Source organism: Sus scrofa, chromosome 16, assembly GCF_054392235.1.
Source record: "Sus scrofa isolate SSC_HxYL_T2T_F1_AM1 chromosome 16, Sscrofa_HxYL_maternal_Yorkshire_Landrace_v2.0, whole genome shotgun sequence".
NCBI classification, from domain to species: Eukaryota; Metazoa; Chordata; class Mammalia; order Artiodactyla; family Suidae; genus Sus; species Sus scrofa.
The window spans coordinates 17,161,313-17,181,713 of NC_139398.1; the positions used below are offsets into that span (position 1 = coordinate 17,161,313).

At 39.5% G+C, this 20,401-nt stretch overlaps 1 protein-coding gene and 1 long non-coding RNA gene across 4 annotated transcripts in view; both read left to right on the forward strand.

The window, feature by feature from the left end:
• LOC146395456 (uncharacterized) overlaps positions 1-1,921 on the forward strand; it is a 47,160-nt gene extending 45,239 nt beyond the window's left edge. Inside the window, exon 3 of the long non-coding RNA XR_014830817.1 lies at positions 1,904-1,921. This is a non-coding gene — a long non-coding RNA (uncharacterized LOC146395456). The remainder of the gene's footprint in view (positions 1-1,903) is intronic.
• The window catches only part of FBXL7 (F-box and leucine rich repeat protein 7), a 408,940-nt gene that overhangs the window by 321,018 nt on the left and 67,521 nt on the right, over positions 1-20,401 (forward strand). The gene's annotated exons all lie outside the window — the stretch shown is intronic.

Genomic DNA, 20,401 nt, shown 5'->3' on the forward strand with positions numbered 1-20,401 from the left:
CATGGGCCTCAGATGCAGGTCAGATTTGACCCCTAGTCCAGGAATTAAAAAGAATGAAAGAAGGAAAGGAAAGGAAAGGGAAGGGAAGGGAAGGAAGGAAGGAAGGAAGGAAAGAGAAAGAAAGAGAGAGAAAGAAAGAAAGAAAGGAAGGAAGGGAGGAAGGAAGAAAGAAAGAAAGAAAGAAAAGAAAGAAAGAAAGAAAGAAAGAGAGAAAGAAAAACAACTACCCTTTTCTGCAAAGCTGGATTAGTCTTGAAGCCCCACTAGCCTGGGTCCTTCCAGGGTCCTGGAAAAGCTCAAGAGATGGATTCACTTAGACGTCAGAAAATTTTGCAGAAGGAAGATAGTTCCACACAATCAAGTAAGACTCCAGTCTCTTTTCTCTCCAACTTTAAAGAAGACTCCTCCCAAATTGCACAAACCTCAGGTCCCACCAAACTGGGATTCACCCCTGTTCCCAAGATGGAGCTTATTGTTTTCATTACATATTTCCAACTATAAGTGAGGTCGAGCCTTTTTAAAGTTGTGCCTATTCATCACGTGTTGGCCTTGGCACCAGTTTTGGTTGCTATCAACTCTGCCCCAAGGGAGGGAACAGAGGTGAGAGTAGACCCCCTCCTGCAGCCCAGCGTGACCCCTCAGGGGGGCCTGGGTCCCCTCTCTTGTCTTCCCTCTTCCCTTGTGCTTTTCCTCCAACTTTTATGCCTGGAGAGACTCAGACAGGAAGTTCTCGGTTCTAGCCCCTGACTCTGTTTCTCAGAATCTGAGGAGAAAGATGAAACAATATGTCAGCCCCAGCATACACACCTCTATTAAAAATACTGTGATCACCGCCATCACCAGAAGCCACCATAAACCACTGACACTGACCGACACGGTGGCCTGTATTGTGGGCTTGTGCTCCGTCTTCTCATTGGAGATGCTGAGGTGAAACAATGGCAGAAGGATTTTGACCGAGAACCTGTGAGACGCCCTGTGCTTTTACCCTCACCTGGGGTGCTTGAAAGTTCAGTGTTGCATTTTCCATCCTAGGAAACACCGTTCCCATCACCACTCCAGGCTGCTTTCTGTAATGGTGCCCTTTGTGGAAAGTGGTGTAAAATCTGGGGGCATGGGGAAAGGGGAGGATGTGGGCCGGGGGCAGGGGTGCAGAGACCACATGACCTCTCTCATTAGGAAGGAAGACAATGGACATCTCTCTGTACACATGGAAACCCCACGTTGCGGCTCACTCTTTACAAAGAGTTGGCCTATGGTCCTGGTTCCCTTGCCTCCCACCCTGTAGAACCTCTTCTTTTCACCTAACCCCTGGCCTTCAGAGAAAGTAAGCAGCTCTCAGTCTTAGCACAGCCCTCCCTGCTCCAGGATTTATGGTATAAAGTCTATGCTCTAAATACTCCAGACTTTGGTTAATGGAACCAACACATCTTTTTCTCACGGGATAAGGCCCAGGCCTTTCTTATGAATTTAAATTATTTCAACTTGCGAGAGTATTGCCTCTGCTATGAATTTCAAAAGCCCATTTTGAGCTCCCCAGTCATATTCTTTCCCTGAGGGCAGTTCACTGAAGAAAATGCCTCTGCTACCTGAATAGTGGAGAAAAGGATCATAGAATCAAGCAACCTCAGCAAATAGCAGTCTTGTAGTATCATAAAATATGATTTCATGACATCTATTTAAAGATTGTTTTTACAAATCCCAGAAATTGCACTTCCTAGTGAATAAATCGGCAAGAAAATCATTTGTTCCTCAATAAATACCCATGTGTTATACCTCAATGTGAATTTATTTATTCAAAAGGAATAGAACTTTGAATAATTCTCAGAAATATGATGGAAACATATCTTGATTCTACATTGGGTCGATGCAGGTCGTTCAGATTAACCATCTTGAGAACAGCTAGTTCAGTTAAGAAAGTTTTTGCAACTAGAAGAAAGAAAGAGAATACGGACACTTGGGTGACTCACAACACTGAATTTGTAGACGTACTCTTGGTCCAAATGCAGAGGGGAACCAAGGCAATAAAAGATCTCAAAAGCCTGTGGCTGGTACTTTGGGATGATTGTCAAAAGTTCAAAGAGAGAGGGAGTGGGATGGACTGGGAGTTTGGGGTGAGCAGATGCAAACTATTACACTTAGAATGGATAAACAATGAAGTCCTACTATATAGCACAGGGAACTATGTCCAATCTCTTGGCATAAACCATGATGGAAGACAGTATGAGAAAGGGAATATATATGTATGTATGACTGAGTCAGTTTGCTGTACAGCAGAAATTATCACAACATTGTAAATCAGCTATACGCTAATAAAAAAATTTTTTTTAGTTCAAAGAGAGTGCTTGTATGGGTTATCCCTTCTGCTTTGCTGTAATAGACCAGCTCCAGCAACTCCCCTCTGAATTTAATTTCCCGCAAATGTGGAGCAAGATACCCCACTGTCTAAAGCAATGACCACTAAGGCAGTCTTTCCAATCCTACTCTTGGCTTTGTTGCCAGTTGTGTTCAGCCAGGTTCTGTCATCTGTTGCTGTGATGCACAGAGACCCATATTCAAGCTAAAGCGGTTGTACTGAAAAGAGGTTTGTTTATCTTCCCATCCAGGTCAGGAATGCCACCTGCAACCCATCACTTTTCCTCCCTTGCATCAGCTTCTCAGTGCTGTCTGAGAGGAAGTGCATGGACAGCCTAAGTTTTTTGTGATGTTATTAGCTGCTTTGACATCATTTTCATTCAAAATATATTATGGTAACAATCTTTCTGGGGAAGATCTGGGTTCTACGCTTAGAAAATAACAGCCATGCTCTCTTGCATCAGAAGTATCCAGGTACCAGGGAACTATATCTGGTGTCTTGGGATAGCCCATGAGGGAAGATAATATAAGAAAAGGAATGTGTATATATATATATATATATATATATATATATATATATATGTATGACTGGGTCACTTTGCTGTATGGCAGAAATTGGCACAACATTGTAAATAAACTATTTTGATAAAAAATTGAAAAAAAGGAAAATCTAGGTGCCATTTTCATTGTCTAATTAATTTTATGATTATGAAATGGTAAATTCTAGAGCCATCTGTAAGTAAAATATTATTATTTTCATTTACTTAATAATCTATTTTCAGTTTCCAGGAAGTCACTTACTAGGATTTAGAAATAAGGCAAAACTAGGCTAACATGACATTTAGGAACATTGCTTAACAAGTTCATCCAAGGATTGTATACCTGTTTATGGAATGTAATTTTGTTTGGCTCATTAAGTACTATTCAGTGAAATTCTAGATTCCATGAAGTTATATGTTAACATGTAGATTTCTGTCCAGTAGTCAAATGACTTCTCTCTGTGGAAAAGATACCTTCCCTGCAGGGAATCAGTTGTGCATCTATTCCAGAAATCTTACTACGAAATTATTTTTCCACGGCCTACATATCCTTATTTTCTTTTGAACCCCTCTTGCTCATTCCCTCATTAAAGATTTAAAGAAAATGTTTACATTTGTTCATTCTACATGTCTATGAAAATCATGTTTTTGTTTGTTTGTTTTGTCCTTTTAGGGCCGCACCTGCAGTATATGAGAGTTCCCAGGCTAGGGGTCAAACTGGAGCTGCAGCTGTCAGCCTGCACCACAGCTACAGCAACGCAGGATCCAAGCCGTGTCTGAGACCTACACCACAGCTCATGGCAATGCTGGATCCTTAACCGCCTGAGCCAGGCTAGGGATTGAACTCTTGTCCTCATGGATCCTAGTTGGGTTTGTTACTACTGAGGAAAATCATGTTTTTAAGTTTTTGGAAATTATACTTTGTCACAGGTACTGTACAGATTTTTTTTTTTAAATAGGATCTCCATCTTCCAAGAAACATACATACATGAAATAGATAAAAGTATTGCTTCTCTGAATCGGTGGCTGCAAGTACTCCAGACAACCTGAAATGCATGGCTCTCTGATTATAAGTCCTGTGGCCTTAGTTGGCTTCTTTTTCAAGAAGTTCAAATCATAGCTCTGCCACTTAGAAGCTGTGCGAACCTATCAGAGTTCTCAATCCTTCAAGGCTCCTGTTTCCTCTTCTACAGCATGTGTTTTATAGCCTTGGAGCTGAAGCTCAGCCTTCTGGAAATATGCAGATTCCAGAAGTGCTCCTTTCTCAGTAAGATTTACATCACGCAAGGGGTATCTGTGAAGACTCAAGAAGGCAACGGAAAAATGAACAAATTCATCAGCTACTAATTTGCTTATTCTTTAATTCTGGAAGCTAAGTGTTCATCACATTTCAAAAAGAAATATTTCCAAGTGGGGGGCAGGGCTTGTCACTGTAAACTATACTTTCACCTTTTAATGGTCACTTTTGCTTGTTATCAGGAATATACACCATTAGCTTCTTTCAAATGTACATAGTGGATAACATATGAATCATCGCTCTGCCCTTTTAGTAAATATTCTGGCATAATGCTATAATTTTTAAGGAACCAGCATAATAATTTGCATCTAGGAAAATCAATAAAATAGCCTAAACTTTAATTCCAACTTCTTGTGACATTTTCTACTGTATAGTTCCAATGTAAAATACAAGAGGACAATAAAGAAATAAGCTGATCTAATGGTTAGCCTTGGATGAGAAAACAAAAACCTTATTTAGAATTTAATATGTAACTCTTATTATGTGCATTATTCAATAGAAATATTAGAATCATGCATAGAAAGGACATAGATGGATAGTGAGGGAATATCTAGGCATTTTGCTTGACATCTTTTTTAGCTTCACAACAGCCCTAAACAGTGGGTATTGTTTTAACATATAAGAAATGGAGGCTCAGAAAAAGTGAGTTTCCGAGAGTCACATGGTCTGGGTTGTGATGAGGAGGGCACTTGATGCAAGTGGATCTGACTCTAAAGCCTGTGATATCTGATTAAGAAATAAGAAAAGATGGAGTTCCCATCATGGCTCAGTGGTTAACGAACCCATCTAGCATCCAACAGGTAAGAAAAGAGTACTGAAAAGAGAGTTTCATATTGCAGTAGAATTCTGTACATATGTCACAGGACAAATCATCTTCATGAACTTTCGCTTTGCTGTCACCTTTGTCAGGACTTTCTTTTAAGTAGTTGTAGCCATTTTTTATTCTTAGGTAACTGAAGAACAATCTTCTTTTGCAGCACCTTGGGTAATTTTATGACCCACATGCAGCTAAAGAACTCTAGGCAGGATTTTGGGCACAAAATCACCTCAATCCTGGCCCAAAGTTATTCATTTTTCACTTCTACCTCTTCGGGTTTTACAAACTTCCCCCCCACCATACACTCTAATAACATTCATTCACTCATTACATAAATACTCTGCTGGGGACTGTTCTAGGTGCCAGGGTATCATGGTGAAGTCTTTGCCCTCATGATCCTTATATCTTATCATTGCACAATATTCTGCCAACTCAACTTATGCATTTATTCATTCATCAAATAGTTATCACACACTTATTAAGTGCCAGAAATAGTTTTCAGAGCTTTGTAATGTACCAGTGAACAAAATAATGATCCCTGCTCTTCTGGAGCATGAATTTTAGCCAAAGAAGGTTGACAATACTCAATAGATCTGATAAATGAGAAATATTGTATAGCTCTTTAGAGGTGAAAAGTCTTAGTGAGAAAAAGAAAAAAGAAAAGATAGATCACACAAAAAGAGATTGGAAAGATCAAGGTAGGAGGCAAGTGGGTTGCTACTTTGAATAAGATGTTCTATGTCAGCCTCATCAAGAAGGTGACATTTGAACAAAGACTCATGTGAGATGGTAGATGCTGTGTATTGAATGTTTTATGTCCCCCAAATCCATATGTTGAAATCCTCACCCCCAATATTATAGTATTAGAAGGGGTTTGGGGCAGAGGATTAGGTCATGAAGGTGGAACCCTCATGAATAAGATTAGTGCCCTTGTAAAACAGATTCTAGAGAGCTCCCCAACATCTTCCTCCATGTGAGTTATGGTGAGAAGAAAAGAGCCATCTATGAACCAGGAAATGGGCCCCCACCAGACATGGAATCTGCACTTGCAACTTCCAGAACTGTGAGAAATAAATTTTTATTGTTCCCAATAGAATACCCAATCTACAGTATTTTCTTAGAGCAGTCCAAACGGACTAAGCTAAGGAGTGAGCCATGTAGATATTTATAATAAGAGGATTCCAACAAAGGCAACAGGTATTGCCAGGCTTGGACATGGAAGTAAGCCTGGTGTGTTCAAGGAACTGTGAGAAGCAGTGTGCTGGAGCTAAATGGAAAAGAGGAAGAGTCGTAAGGTTCCAGAGGAATGAGAGTCCAGGTCATGTGACATGTCATGCCCCAATTGGTCCAAGGCAGCCTACACGTTTTGGAGCAGAGGGCAATGTGACCTGGCCTCTGTCAGCTTTGAGCCTTCTGTCAAACACCATGGCCATCCACATTGAATTCTTCAATGGAACTTTTGAGCAGAACCTTATCAGGACAATTGGAATAAGTCATTTGTCAACTGTATCTTCATCCTTTGCCCAGGCAGGACCTCCTTTTGGACTTCTTTCAAGGTTTTGGCTTCTTCTACTACCTCACTTACAAGAAATCACTGAGGCGTCCAAACTTTGTAACTTTGGAGCTCTCTCCTTGTGTCCCGCAGACAATATCCCGAATTACACAGATGTTACAATGTCCTGAAACATTCTGTCACTCATTAACCTATGACACTAAGATCTCTGGTTGACATGTTGTCTTAGTCAGTTCTGGCCACTGTAACAAATATTCCATAGACCACATGGCTTATAAACTAGAGGAATTTATTTCTCACAGTTCTGGAGACTGGGAAGCCCAATATCCAGGGTCTGGTGAATTCAGCTGTTGGTGAGAGCCCACCTCCTGGTTTTGAGAGGGTGGTCTTCATGTAATCTCACATGGAGGAAGGTGATGGGGACTCTCTAGGGCCTTTTTTATAAGACCACTAATCCCATTCACAAGGGCTCCACCTCCATGACCTAATCACCTCCCCAAAGCTAATCACTTCCTAACAGCCTCCCTTTGGGGAATAGTTTGCAATATATGAATTAAGGAAGAACACAAACATTCAGTCTATTACCAAACTTGGGCTGAAGCCATCATAACATTTAAATTTTTGGGCTTATCAGACACAACCTAGAATAGATTTACAAGGAGATCCTGCTGAATAGCATTGAGAACTATGTCTAGATACTCATGTTGCAACAGAAGAAAGGGTGGGAGAAAAAACTGTAATTGTAATGTATACATGTAAGGATAACCTGACCCCCTTGCTGTACAGTGGGAAAATAAAAATAAATAAATAAATAAATAAATAAATAAATAAAAATAAAAATTTAACATAAATTGAAATACTGTGAATATTATTTTATAAAATTAGACAATTGCTTCTTATTTGAATTAAAAAAAAAGGGGGGGGCAGTTCCCATCGTGGCACAGTAGGTTAAAGATCCAGTGTTGTCGCAGCTATGGTGTAAGTTGCAGTTGCTTGAATTCAATCTCTGGCCCAAGAATTTCCATATGCTTGGGTTCGGCCAAAAAAAAGAAAATAAATTTATAGTTAATCCTTTAATTTAAAAAATTATTTTATAAAACAGTAAGCACTCAATTTATCTTTAACTGTGTACGTTGGTTAAAATTAAGTATGACACCTTTTCTTTCAACTTCCCAGAGGAAATTCTAGGACATTTTAATCTGAGACATACAGCTCTGCCCATATGTAGCTGACACACCATCAAAAGGAAAAACAGCCATAAATATGCTTTATTTAAGTTTGAAACAGCTAATCGGAGACTACAGTTAAGTTTAGTGAAGATAAACTTGTTTTAGCAGGACATTTATGTTTGGTTTACAATTGACATTTAAGACAAGCATGCTTAGATTGAATCCAGCAAAGGAAAAGTGAGCCAAATTCTAGATGGAGTCCATTTAGGCCACCCTCTGTAGATCATCACTTCCTTCTTGGTTATTATTGTGGTGATCATCACTGTTAAGTTATTATAAGAGCGTTGGAGTTCCCGCCTCAGCGCAATGGAATCACTGGCATCGCTGGAGCACTGGGATGCAGGTTCGATCCCAGCACTGTAGGTTAAGGATCCAGGGATGCTGCAGCGTAGGTCGCAACTGCCACTCCCATTTGATCTCTGGCCTTGGGCACTATATGTGCCTGGGAAACTATATGCTGCAGGGTGGCCAAAAAGGAAGAAAGAAAAGATATAGAAAAGGACTAGAAGTCAAGTTGGTCAAAGACCCAGAATGCAATGCATCTTTCTCAAAACGAACCCAGTAGGAAGTCAGGAGTCGGAGGTCAGCGTCTGACAGCTATCGTTCTCAGGGCTGTGGATTCCTGGGTGCAGGTTCTGTCCTCAGTGGTTATTTGTATCACTCCCGGATCAGCAGCAGCCTTTTTTTTTTTAAGAGAAAGTTTTGAAACTTAATCACTAATCACAAAGCAAAAAAAAAAAAAAAGTTAAATGGATAAGTTTTATGTGGGAGCAAAGAGATGTACTCATTTCTCTTGACCTTTCTAAAGCCATGAAGGAAGACCCTTGTTTAGTCCAGTGTGGTGGACTGTGGGAAAGACGTATGGATGGGCTTTACCTGCTGAGGCTCTGAACTCACCAGCCAGCTCTATCCCCACATTAAGGAACCAGACATGCACACACCATGGATGGATCCATTGAAATTCTCTTCAATGCTTAGTTTTTTAAAATTTACAATTATTTGTATCTTTATATCAATGCATATGTTTGCTACCTTTGGCACTGATAACCCCAGCTTCTTCTTTCTTTCTTTTTTAATAAGTTTATTGAAGTATAGTTGAATTACAAGGTCATTATAATGTCTGCTATACTGCAAAGTGATTCAGTCATGCATGTACACATATCCATTCTCTCTCAGATTCTTTTCCCATGTAGATCACCACAGATTACTGGGTAGAGTTCTCTGTGCTACACAGCAGGTCCCTGTTGGCCAATCATTCCATATACCTCAGTGTGCAAATGCCAATCCCAAACCCCAAGTCCATTTCTCCCCATCACCAACCTGTCCCCTTTGGTAACCATCAGTTTTTCAAAGTCTCTGATTCTGTTTCTCTTCTGCAAATAAGTTCATTTGTATCTTTTTGTTTTGTTTTGTTTTTAGATTCCACATATAAGTGATACTATGTGATGTTTGTCTTTCACTGTCTGACCTCACTTAGTATAATAGTTTCTAGGTCCATCCACGTTGCTGCAAATGGCATTATTTCATTCTTTTTCATGGCTGAGTAATGCTTGAAAAGCTTTTTTCATCCTTGGTTTCTGGGTCTTTCTCTCCTCCTAGAACCAACATCATCGTCTTTTACTGACATCTCTTCTCCACCACGATGGGAACTTCCCTATTGCGCATTTAAGAGTTCTAAATATTTGAAAATTAGCAGCTTGAAAATTGTGTGGGAAATTACTTTTAGCTCTGATTTCCTCCCCTAAATTCTGTAAATAGGGACAGCTTTATCTAAAGGTATATTGATAACAATAACTATTTCTAAATAATTATAATTACATTTTTTTAACATATAGGCCCTATGAACCATATATTCCCAGCATTCCATTTATGATCTGCTTTTACCCATAACTTTCTAAAATGTATTTTTTTTGCTTTGATTTTCCTTCATTGTGATTTTCTCATTTTTGAAAAAAAAAAAAATCTTTTTTTCCATAAGTACCAAGCAGGTCAAGAGCTTTTTATGCATTGTTGTGCTATTCAGGCTTTCTCTGCTATGAATCATCTATCCATACACTTTACCCAGTTTTCTACTGGGTCCACTTTTTTTTTTTTTATTGGTCCCCAAGTTACTTATTTCTTTTTTTAATTAAAGTACAGTTGATTTACAACATTGTGCCAATTTCTGCCATACAGCAAAGTGACCAAGTCATACATATAGACATACATTCTTTTTCTCATACTATCTTCCATCGTGTTCTATTCCAAGAGATTTGATATATTACATTTAGAATGGATAAGCAATGAGGTTCTACAGAACAGCACAGGGATCCACTTTTTAAAAATTGTCTCCTAGTGTCCTACTGAGCTTAGACTTGAAGAGATAAATTAGAGTAAGTACAAAGCATTTGAAGGCCCCCCGATTAAAAAATAAGTTATTTTGTTAACTTTTCCCAATTAGATGTTTTTTAAGGTGGCCAGTCCAGTCCTCTCTAGTGGAAACCCCAAAGAATCAAGCATCAGAAAGCTTTTTGTGGGGTTTAATTCATAATTTTTCAAAATATTGTTTTAGAATATGTCTCTTAAATTGCACTACAAAAATGAATCTATTTTGAAATAATTTTGAAAATTTCGGCATATTGATTCTTCATGGCAACTTACGATACACATTGAAACATGACAACTTGGAGAGAATATTTCCTTAGGTTCTGTTCCCAAGCCTAATACACTACAGACCCTTTTTAAAATGACATCTGTTATCTTCAGCTCAGGGGGAACTAGTGTTCTCTGGAAGTCCCATCCCATCCTGCTGATGCCGCACAAATTTGTTAAAGGGACATTTAGATAGAGTTTGAATGAGAGGAGGCTTCTTGTTCAGTGGAACAACAGTGTGGGTTAACTAGTAGTGGCTGCAGAAGGCCAATGAATAGCTTTTGTCACCGTAACGCTTTCAGATAATTTATGGACAATGCATTGTGTATTGATGATTTCATTGTGACAAAGAAAAATGCCCTTTCTGAGCAATTGCTTTTCAGTGAAATAGGTAAGAAGACAACTGTAACATCTTTAAGCTGCACTGTATTTTGCTATGATTTGAAAAAAGAGGCTATGAAAGTACCTCTACAAATAAAAGGATATGTTTTGAAACATCCTTATTTTGACCTCATTTTTATAGGTGATCTGTAATATGTTTTTCAAGAAACATCTTTTTTGCCCACCTTCTGCAAATTTTCTATGTATGCATAGTGCTAAGAATGTTGTGTATTCTGATATACAAATGATGGTTCATAGAAGCTTCTGTTAAAAAACATATCCCCCTCTTCTTCTAAGATATACAATTGAAAATAAACATTCTCATTTTTATCTGCCCTTATCACTCTCTTTTTTACTTCATAACACTGTTTGTGCATATACGTTTATGTGTTTGTTGGCTTATTGTCTTTGTCTTTCTCTACGAGAATCAAAGTTCCTAAGATCAGGGATTTTGCCTCCTTTTCTTTCTCTGCTGTATTCCTGCCACATAGTAGGAATTCAGAAAGTATTTAAATAAATAAAATCATACAACTCTTTCTATGTGGTTGACTGGTCATAGAGTTAAAAATATGGTAAAGTCCCATATCTCGAGACAGCAAAGGGAGCTCCCGTTGTGGCTCAGTGGTAACAAACCCGACTAGTATCCATGAGGATGAGGGTTTGATCCCTGGCCTCGCTCAGTGGGTTAAGGAACCTGCATTGCTGTGACTGGTGTAGGCTGGCAGCTGAAGCTCTGATTGGACCCCTAGCTTTCAAACTTCATATGCCATCTGTGAGGCTCTAAAAAGGCCAAAAAAAAAAAAAAAAAAAAAAAAAAAAAAGACAGCAAAGAACAACAGTTTTCAGAAGACAGATAAATATCTGTAAATTGCTTTCCTCAAATTTCTGATGGACGAAAGTTTAAAAGAGGATTGTAATGCTCTCTAGAACTCCTAAGAATTCTGGAAGATTGCAAATTGCTAAATAATTGTCTTTTTTTTTTTTTTTTTTTTTTTGCTCTAAGTTTTAAAATTGTATAGCTTATTTAAATTTCAAGAAGGTGTCATATGAATCATCTTTAAAAAAGAATCTATGCACACTGGCAGAAAAATATACTTTCCAAAGATTAGGCCAAAAATTATAGTAACTACTGCTCTGGAGAAATGCCATTTTGTTTTTTTAATTTAAAAACATCATCCTTCCTTTGATGGATCTACCCTTGCCAGGACTGCCTAAAGATACCACTCCCACTTCTGGCAATTTAGTACTGGAGCGAGAAGAGCTGGAGAAGGTAGAAAATTTAGATTTCTACTGCTTTAACAGAGTGGAGGTGGGGAGCAATTGTCAGTAGCTGCTTTTAATTACATACAGATTGGCCTTGTTAATGTTCAAGTGCCAGGGAAAGAGAAGTATTACCTCCGCTGCTTACATCAGAGGTCTGCTTCCACTTAGCTGCCCAAGCAAGTCTTACCTGCTTTCTAGAGCCTGAAACATCCACTGTGAGAAGAGTCAAAGTGGCTCCAAGAGCGGCAGGGATGTTTCTGGAGTCAGCCCAGCTCCCAACTTGCCGCCGTAGCTCTGGGCACTGTGGGACCATTAGCCAGACAGAATGGCCAGGCCATCTCCTTCCTGCTGGGAGAAAGCTAGGGGTGCAGTGTGCAGTGGGACTGAGCTGGAGGAAGAGGGCCAGGCAGGGCTGGGGAAGGAGAGCAGTGCCTCCAGCTCCTCCAGGGTCCCCACCCGCCAGACAGCATCACTCGGAGCCCAGGGAGGATGCTGAGGGCTGAGAGAAACCAAACACTAGGAAAGGTGCCTGCATCAGGGCACATGGAGAGATGGAGAGGGCCAAAGCAGGTGTGCCACAGAGAGGACCAGTGTTTGGCCCTGGTCAGAGATAAGTCACTATTTTTGTCACCAGCGGTAAATTGTATTTACTCACAGAATGTCCCTGCTCAAAAAAGAAAAGCAAAAAGCAAAAACAAACAAACGAAAAACATACCACTTCAGAAGTAACTAAGAATCACAAATGTAAGAAGATCCACATGGCTAGGAATGCTGTAAGGAAAGGTCTTTTTCTTTAAGCCACCTCAGCCTCAGGAGCCATCTGTTCCCTCCTTCTCTGGGTTGGACACACTGACCTCCAGCTTAGCCACCAGCCCTCCGTGCTGTGCTCCCAGCTGCCAAGCCTACTGCTGACTGGCTGACTCGGTCACCTCCTTCCTCCTCTTCTGTGCAATTTGGCAGCTAATCGTGCTGATTCCTCTGGATTTTCTACTATGGGAAAATGAGTCCTGAAAAATGAGTTCTTTCAAATTGAAAGGGGGAAATATCGGGGTGAGTTTCTTCATGTTCTTAGAAGATATTTCTGTGTGTCCTCCTGACCTGGAGAATTGACCCAGAGCTTCTAACTGGTTTTCCTTCACATGCTGGCCCTGTCCAGTGTGAGGTCCATACAGTAAAGTCCTGCTCTTGGGTGACAGTGTAGATTTGATATTCTGATAGGATTTTGAGTATCCAGGTTATAGCTCCACTTTCCCTACTAACCAGCCAGCCCTCTGACCACTAGCCAAGTAGTAGACTCACTGAGACCAAGTTAGTGCCTCTTTCCAACTGGGAAAATTAGACCTAACCCACCAGCTGTAAAGAAATGAAAAAGCAAATCTCCTTATTGGCTCAGTGGGTTAAGGATCTGATGTCACTGCTATGGCTTGGGTCACTTCTGTGACATGAGTTTGATCACAGGAACTTTCATATGCTGTGAACACTGCCCAAAAAATAGAAAAAGAGGGAGTTCCCATCGTGACTCAGTGGAAATGAATCTGACTAGTATCCATGAGAACGCGGGTTCAATCCCTGACCTCACTCAGTGGGTTAAGGATCCTGCATTGCCCTGAGCCGTGGTGCAGGTTGCAGACGTGGCTCGGATGCTGTGGCTGTAGTGTAAGGATAGAGGCTGTGGCTCCGATTGGACCCCTAGCCTGGGAACCTCCACATGCCATGGGTGCGGCCCTAAAAAGACAAAAATAAATAAATAAATAGAAAAAGAAATGAAAAATCTCACATTGACAAACGAATACCCCTCAAATGGAAAATTATGATTAGAGAATGTTCAAATAGGAGTTCCCTCTGTGATGCAATGGAATTAGCGACGTCTCTGGAGCACTGGGACACAGGTTTGATCCCCAGCACAACGGAGTGGGTTAAGGATCTGGCATTGCCATAGCTGCAGCATAGGTCACAACTGTGGCTCAGATCTGCTCTCTGGCCAAGGAACTCCATAGGCCAAGGGGCAGCCAAAAAAAGAAAAGAAAATTCAAATGACAAGTATACAGTAAAAAGAAACATTTCCTATTTAAAGTGGATTAAATATTATTACCTCATTATTTATCTTCTTTCAAACCTAAAATCAAAGATTACTTATTTTAAAATGAAATGAAAGAATGTAGAGACGAGTGAATAAAGTAAAAAAAATCACATCCCAAAGCTTCATCCAATTCTAAAGATATATTCACTATGGTGTGTTGCTATATTTTGATGTGTGTCGTTCTAGATATTTTTCTGTGAATATACAATTATCCAAACAGGTATATAACAAACTTTTCATCAAGCATGGGATCGCAATGATAAATTTTATTCTCTAACTTACTTTTCTCCTCATTGGAATATTGGCATTTTCTCTCTGTGTTCATATCTTATAAATATCAACCATGTATAGCTAACTCATTTCTAATGTTTTAAGAGTATTCTATCAATTAATTTATTAAATAAGTTGATAGACACAGATTGATTTTTATTTTCCACTATTATATATTCGTTTTAAAAACTTCTTTATGACCAAAAAAAGAGAAAAAGTTCAAAAGCTAAAAGAGAGAACTAAAAGATTTGCAATGCGTAAAAACAGGAAAAGGGTATTATTCCATAATGTACAAATAGTTATTGTAAGTCAACATAAAAAATAGAAAATGATCAATATAAAAAGAAAGCAAAGGACATGGAAAAGGTAATTCACAAAAGATGTGTGAGCACATGAAATTATGCTCAATTTCTTTTTCACAGAAATAGAAATTAAAACTACAATGAGATGTTATTCTCCTACCAGATTGGAAAAAAGTTAAAGGTTTGATTATCTTGAATATTGATTAAAACATGAACAAACAGCAGGTTGATATCCTGCTGGTGGACTTGTAGTTGTCCTAATTTCTTTGAAAAACAATTTGGTAGTATGGATTTAAATTTTTAAAGTAGATATTCTTTATATTTTCTTTAATTTTATTTATTTATATTTTTGGGGGTCTTTTTAATAGTTATTTCCCCGATACATTTTTTTTCTACTATACAGCATGGTGACCCAGTTACACATACATGTGCGCATTCTATTTTCACACATTATCATGCTCCATCGTAAGTGACTAAACATAGTTCCCAGTGCTACACAGCAGGATCTCATTGCTAATCCATTCCAAAGGCATTAGTTTGTATCTATTAACCCCAAGCTCCCCAATCACCCCACTCCCTCCCCCTCCCCCTTGGCAACCACAAGTCTATGTTTTGTTAATTAGACTTTTATTAATTTATATTGAGAATTAGAATTTTTATTAATTTCTATTGAGCAAGAGTCTATAAATTCTGTAGTGCACTACAATTTTCAAAAGTTTCACATACATGATTTCATATAACCCCATAATTACCCTTTTTGTTTTCTCCCCAGCCCTATGTCCCCCCACCACAACCTTCCCCATTGGTAACCACTAGTTTGTTCTCTATATCTGTGAGTCTACTTTTTGTTTTTTTTTCACTAGTTTGTTGTATTTTTTAGATTCCATATGTAAACAATGTCATACAGTATTTATATGACTTATTTCATTTGGCATAATGCCCTCCAAGTCCATCCATTACTGCTACAAATTGTAAAACTTAATTCATGTTTATGGCTGAGTGGTATTCCATTGTATGTATACATGCATATACCATATTTTCTTTATCCATTCCTCTGCTGATGGAAACTTAGGTTGTTTCCATACCTTGGCAAAGTAAAGGGCACTAGGGAGAATTCCAGGCTGGTCTGCAAGATCCCTGCTCTCTGTGTACAACTGTGCATATCTTCCTCCCTTGAGTGTGTGCAGAATTGTGTATGATGAGATTTCACTCTCTTGATTAGGTTGCAGTATATGGTATGGACAAAGGCATTTTGCAGATGTAATTAAGACCCTAAAGCAGTTATTTTGATTCAGTTAAAAGGGAGATCATTCTAGGTGGGCCTGACCTAACTAGGTGAAAGTCCTTAAAGGAGAGACTGATGCCTTCCTAAAGAAAGGGATTCTCATGCTGGCCTTCAAGAAGCAAACTATCATATCATAAGGTGGTGACCTGGCAAGGAACTGCAGGTAATCTGTAGGAGCTGGACTGGCCCCCAGTGGGCAGCCAGCAAGAAAACAGGTTCTAACACCACAACGAACTGAATTCTTCCAACAACCATATCAGTTTTGAAGGGGATCCTGAGCTCCAGAAAGAACAAAACTCAGCCACTATCTTGACTGCAGCCTTGGAAGTCTCTGAGCAAAGGACCTAATCAAGACTTCTGAGCCACTAAAACTGGAAAATCATGAATGATGTGGTTTAATGCCACTAAGTTTGTGACAATTTGTTATATAGCATTAGGTGACTAGTACGCCCAGAAATCATACTTCTAGAAATGTATCCAACAGAAACACTCTGATGAATCTACATTGTTGCATGTACAGTTATGGTCCTTGAATTATTTAGAATAGACTCATCTTTCAGTGATAATTTAGAAGGCTTTTCCAGCTCTTTATGTCATCTGGGCCACCTCAATTAATTCGTTTGTTCATTCTTAAAGGAAACTCAGTATAGCAGACACAGTACTCTTTGAAAATAAGAGGTTTTTTGTGTGTGTGTGCGTGCACTGATGCATATTTTAATGAAATTGTCTAATAAGAGAAAACTTTAAATCCAAAGTAAAGCTTTCTGTGGTAACTAAGGTAACTACAGGATTTTCATCGTGGTGGAGAGCCCAAAATTTGTTTTATGAAAAAGGAGTCCCTATTGCTTCTCCAGAAACTCTAGGGGTTTCATTGTTATTTCAAACAGTATTTTTCAGGAGCACTGAGTCCTTGGCTGCTCAAAATGAAACAAAGCCAGGGGTTAATGTTTTCAAATGCTGTTGTTGCCTAGAATTATTTTCTCTTCTGGAAAAGTAAATCCAAGATGGCAGTTGCCAAGACTGAGCATGTTTTGGGGGTATTCCTAAAACTTAATATATAAATTATTGCTCTAGTAATGTGCAATTTAATGAACTCCACTGATGTATGGTTTATGCAGACAATTCTTCCATGCATTAAAACCCTTTATAACTTTGACCAACTCTTAAATTTTATCCTTTGGTTTGTGATTTAAGTTTTTGCAAAAAGCCACCTAAGTGTAAAATGAATTCAGTGTGTGATTCCTCTCTTGGTCTGCCTCTTAAAATTTAGTATCAATTTTTCTTTTGCTTGTATCTAAAAGAGACCTTCTAGTAGAAGTTCAGAAAAAACATTTGGCGAATAATTGAATAGATGAGTGAGTGAATTAGAAATCCCCATTCTAGGTTCTCTCACATCCTTCCTTGCTGAGTAGCTTCTCTCTGATGGTTTCTTTAGACCCCAGCTTTCGTAGAGAAGGGGACATATCTTTGAAAGGGCCCCAGATCAGGCAAATCAGCCCTGGATCTTTGGGGGATCCCAGGAAGACTGCTTGCACAGCCATATAAGCTGTGATCACCTCCACATTTCATCTCCAAGATGACAGAGGTAGCAGAGCCTTTTAAACTCAGACATTTCCTATAATTATTGATATTGCTCCGAATTAAGACTTTTTTGTAGACCTTATGTGCTAGGCCTTGTAGCAGGTGCTTTCAAGCATTACCTCATTTGATTCTCACAACCTTCCCTTCCCCATCAACTGGGGGTGACAGCAGCTACTTTCCATGATCCCATATCCTAGTCACAACTTAAAATCTGAATGTCACCCTTTGTTCCTTACCTGTACCTACCATTTCCCCTCCAGGGCTCTCCTCCACAAAGTGAAAACAAGAGATGGACTTCCTACAAAGTGAGCTGTGTTGTTTGTTTTTTTGTTTTTGTTTGTTTTGTTGTTGTGGGGTTTTTTCCCCTCTGAATCCTTTTCTAGAAAATCCTGGAGCAGTAGGTCAATGCTGGATCTTTGGCTATGCTCTGAGCGCTGCTGATCTTCTCCTCTTGTGTGATGTGTCTCCATCCCAGCACATGGGACTCCTGACTTCTTTGCCCCTGTAACTGCTCTGTCTTTTTCCAAAAGAGCTCAGTTAGAGAGCTGTTTCTTTTTCCTTTTGAAAACACAGCTCTGGAGTTTCCGTTGTGGTGAGGCAGAAATGAATCTGACTAGGAACCATGAGATTGCGGGTTCGATCCCTGGCCTTGCTCAGTGGGTTAAGGATCCGGCGTTGCTGTGAGCTGTGGTGTAGATCACAGACGCAGCTAGGATCTGGTGCTGCTGTGGCTGTGGCATAGGCCGGCAGCTGTACCTCCCATTAGACAACTAGCCCAGGAACATCCATGTGCCACAAGTGTGGCCCTAAAAAGCAAAAGAAAGAAAGAGGGAAAGGAAGGAAGAAATAAATAAATAAATTTGGAGTTCCCGTCATGGCTCAGTGGTTAACAAATCCAACTAGGAACCATGAGGTTTCGGGTTTGATCCCTGGCCTTGCTCAGTGGGTTAAGGATCCCTCGTTGCTGGGGCTGTGGCGTAGGCTGGCAGCTAGAGCTCCAATTCGACTCCTAGCCTGGGAACTTCCATATGCCACGGGTGCGGCCCTAGAAAAGACAAAAAGAAAAAGAAAACACGGTTCTGAAACTCAGCCTTTCTTGATATAGCACATTGCATTGGGGCTATTATGTGTGTAATCAGCAAGGATACACATGCCCAGCCACTTCCTGAAGAACACGTTGCCAGGCCGGTTCACAGTCACTCCTTTTTTTGGCATCCCCTTGTCTGTTTGGAGAGTCTCACTACTGTTCAGAGAATTTTTCATCCGTCAAGTACTTTCCATTTGAAAATGAGGCATAAATGGCCTCTTTTCCTCCTTTAGTCTATATACAAAATGGAGTCCAAGTTGAAAGCAGACTTGTTCTAAGTCAGAATCACTCACACAATACACATGCTTGGTCACTGTAGCATCTGAGCCGAGGAAAGCAGCCTATGAGGAGCTTGACCCTCTTCTCCTGCCTTCCAAGAGGCTGAAAAATCGTTTTATCAGCTACAGAACTCTATTTGCATTGGTGAACTAATGAATTGTTCCAATCACTGCTTATATGCTCTGCAGCATAAAGACATTTTTCCCCCTCTGTGTCTGAGAATGAGAATTTTAGTCACCACAAGTGGACAGTAATTCTCCTGTCTAAATCTATAGGAATTGAATAAATCTTCATTGTGTCTCTTGACCGATAATTTTAATTCCTTTCTAATTCTTTCTAATAGGTTAATATAGTTAGAGGGAGCTAAGCATATCTAAGGGTAAACGTGAGCTCGTGTAATGTTGTATTCATGGAAATAAATAGCACAGTGGAAACAAATGTCTACAAACTACAGTAAATACATAAATAATTTCAGAAACCAGAGATGTTTCCTCTATGCCATTTTCCAGCAGCTTCTTTCTAAGGCAGGTTCTTTTTATTATTATTATTACTATTTTCTTTTTAGGGCCACACATGCAGTTTATGGAAGTTCACAGGCTAAGGATCTAATTGGAGCTGCAGCTGCCAGCCTACACCACACCCACAGCAACACTATTTCTGAGCCGCATTGGCAACCTATAGCACAGCTTACAGCAAACCAGATCCTTAACCCAGTGGGTGAGGCCGGGGATTGAACTCGCATCCTCATGGGTACTAGTCCCGCTGAGCCACAACGGGAACTCCTAAGGCAAATTCTTGATTCATGAAAAGTGTAGTTCACTTTTTACTAGTGAAAGATATGTCTAAAATATACTAGCAAGATCTAGAATACAAACTACGGAGCTCAAATAATCCATCCACTCTTCTCTGCACGCCCTGTTGGTTTCATGAAGGTCAAAGCTGGCTAGGTTTTTGCATGTGTAGGGAAATGATATCATGGTGAAAAGTCCTCAAGTCCACGCTAGATTGTGGTTCTCTTAGCACTGTTCTTGCAGACTTTGAAATATCTCTTTGATATTGGTTTGATTATAGTGGAAACAGAGAGAAAGATTCTAATCGTACAAAAGAAAGACTTCCATTTATGAGCTCAACTGTTGGATCTGTCATCTTTCATCAGTAGAAAAATGGGAGAAATTAAATACTTTGTTTTGTTTTAACCACCCAGAGAAGGAAGAGAATAGTGTGTGGGAAATCAATATGTCTTACTTAGTCGGACAGCCCCTCCCTCTGGAGCGTGTAAATGATCGGGGGCGGCAAATTACTTTTCCATCATATTTGGCACAAAACTACCCTGGTGAGTGAGGAGAAAGGGAATCATTTGATAAGATTTGGAAAATACCATCTGTTTTTCTTAGCATTTCTGGATGAATTTATCAGGCATCCTGTAATTTACACTCTGTTGAAAACTATAATTGAATACCCAGCATGGACATGAAGCTTTTGGATATTTGTCAGA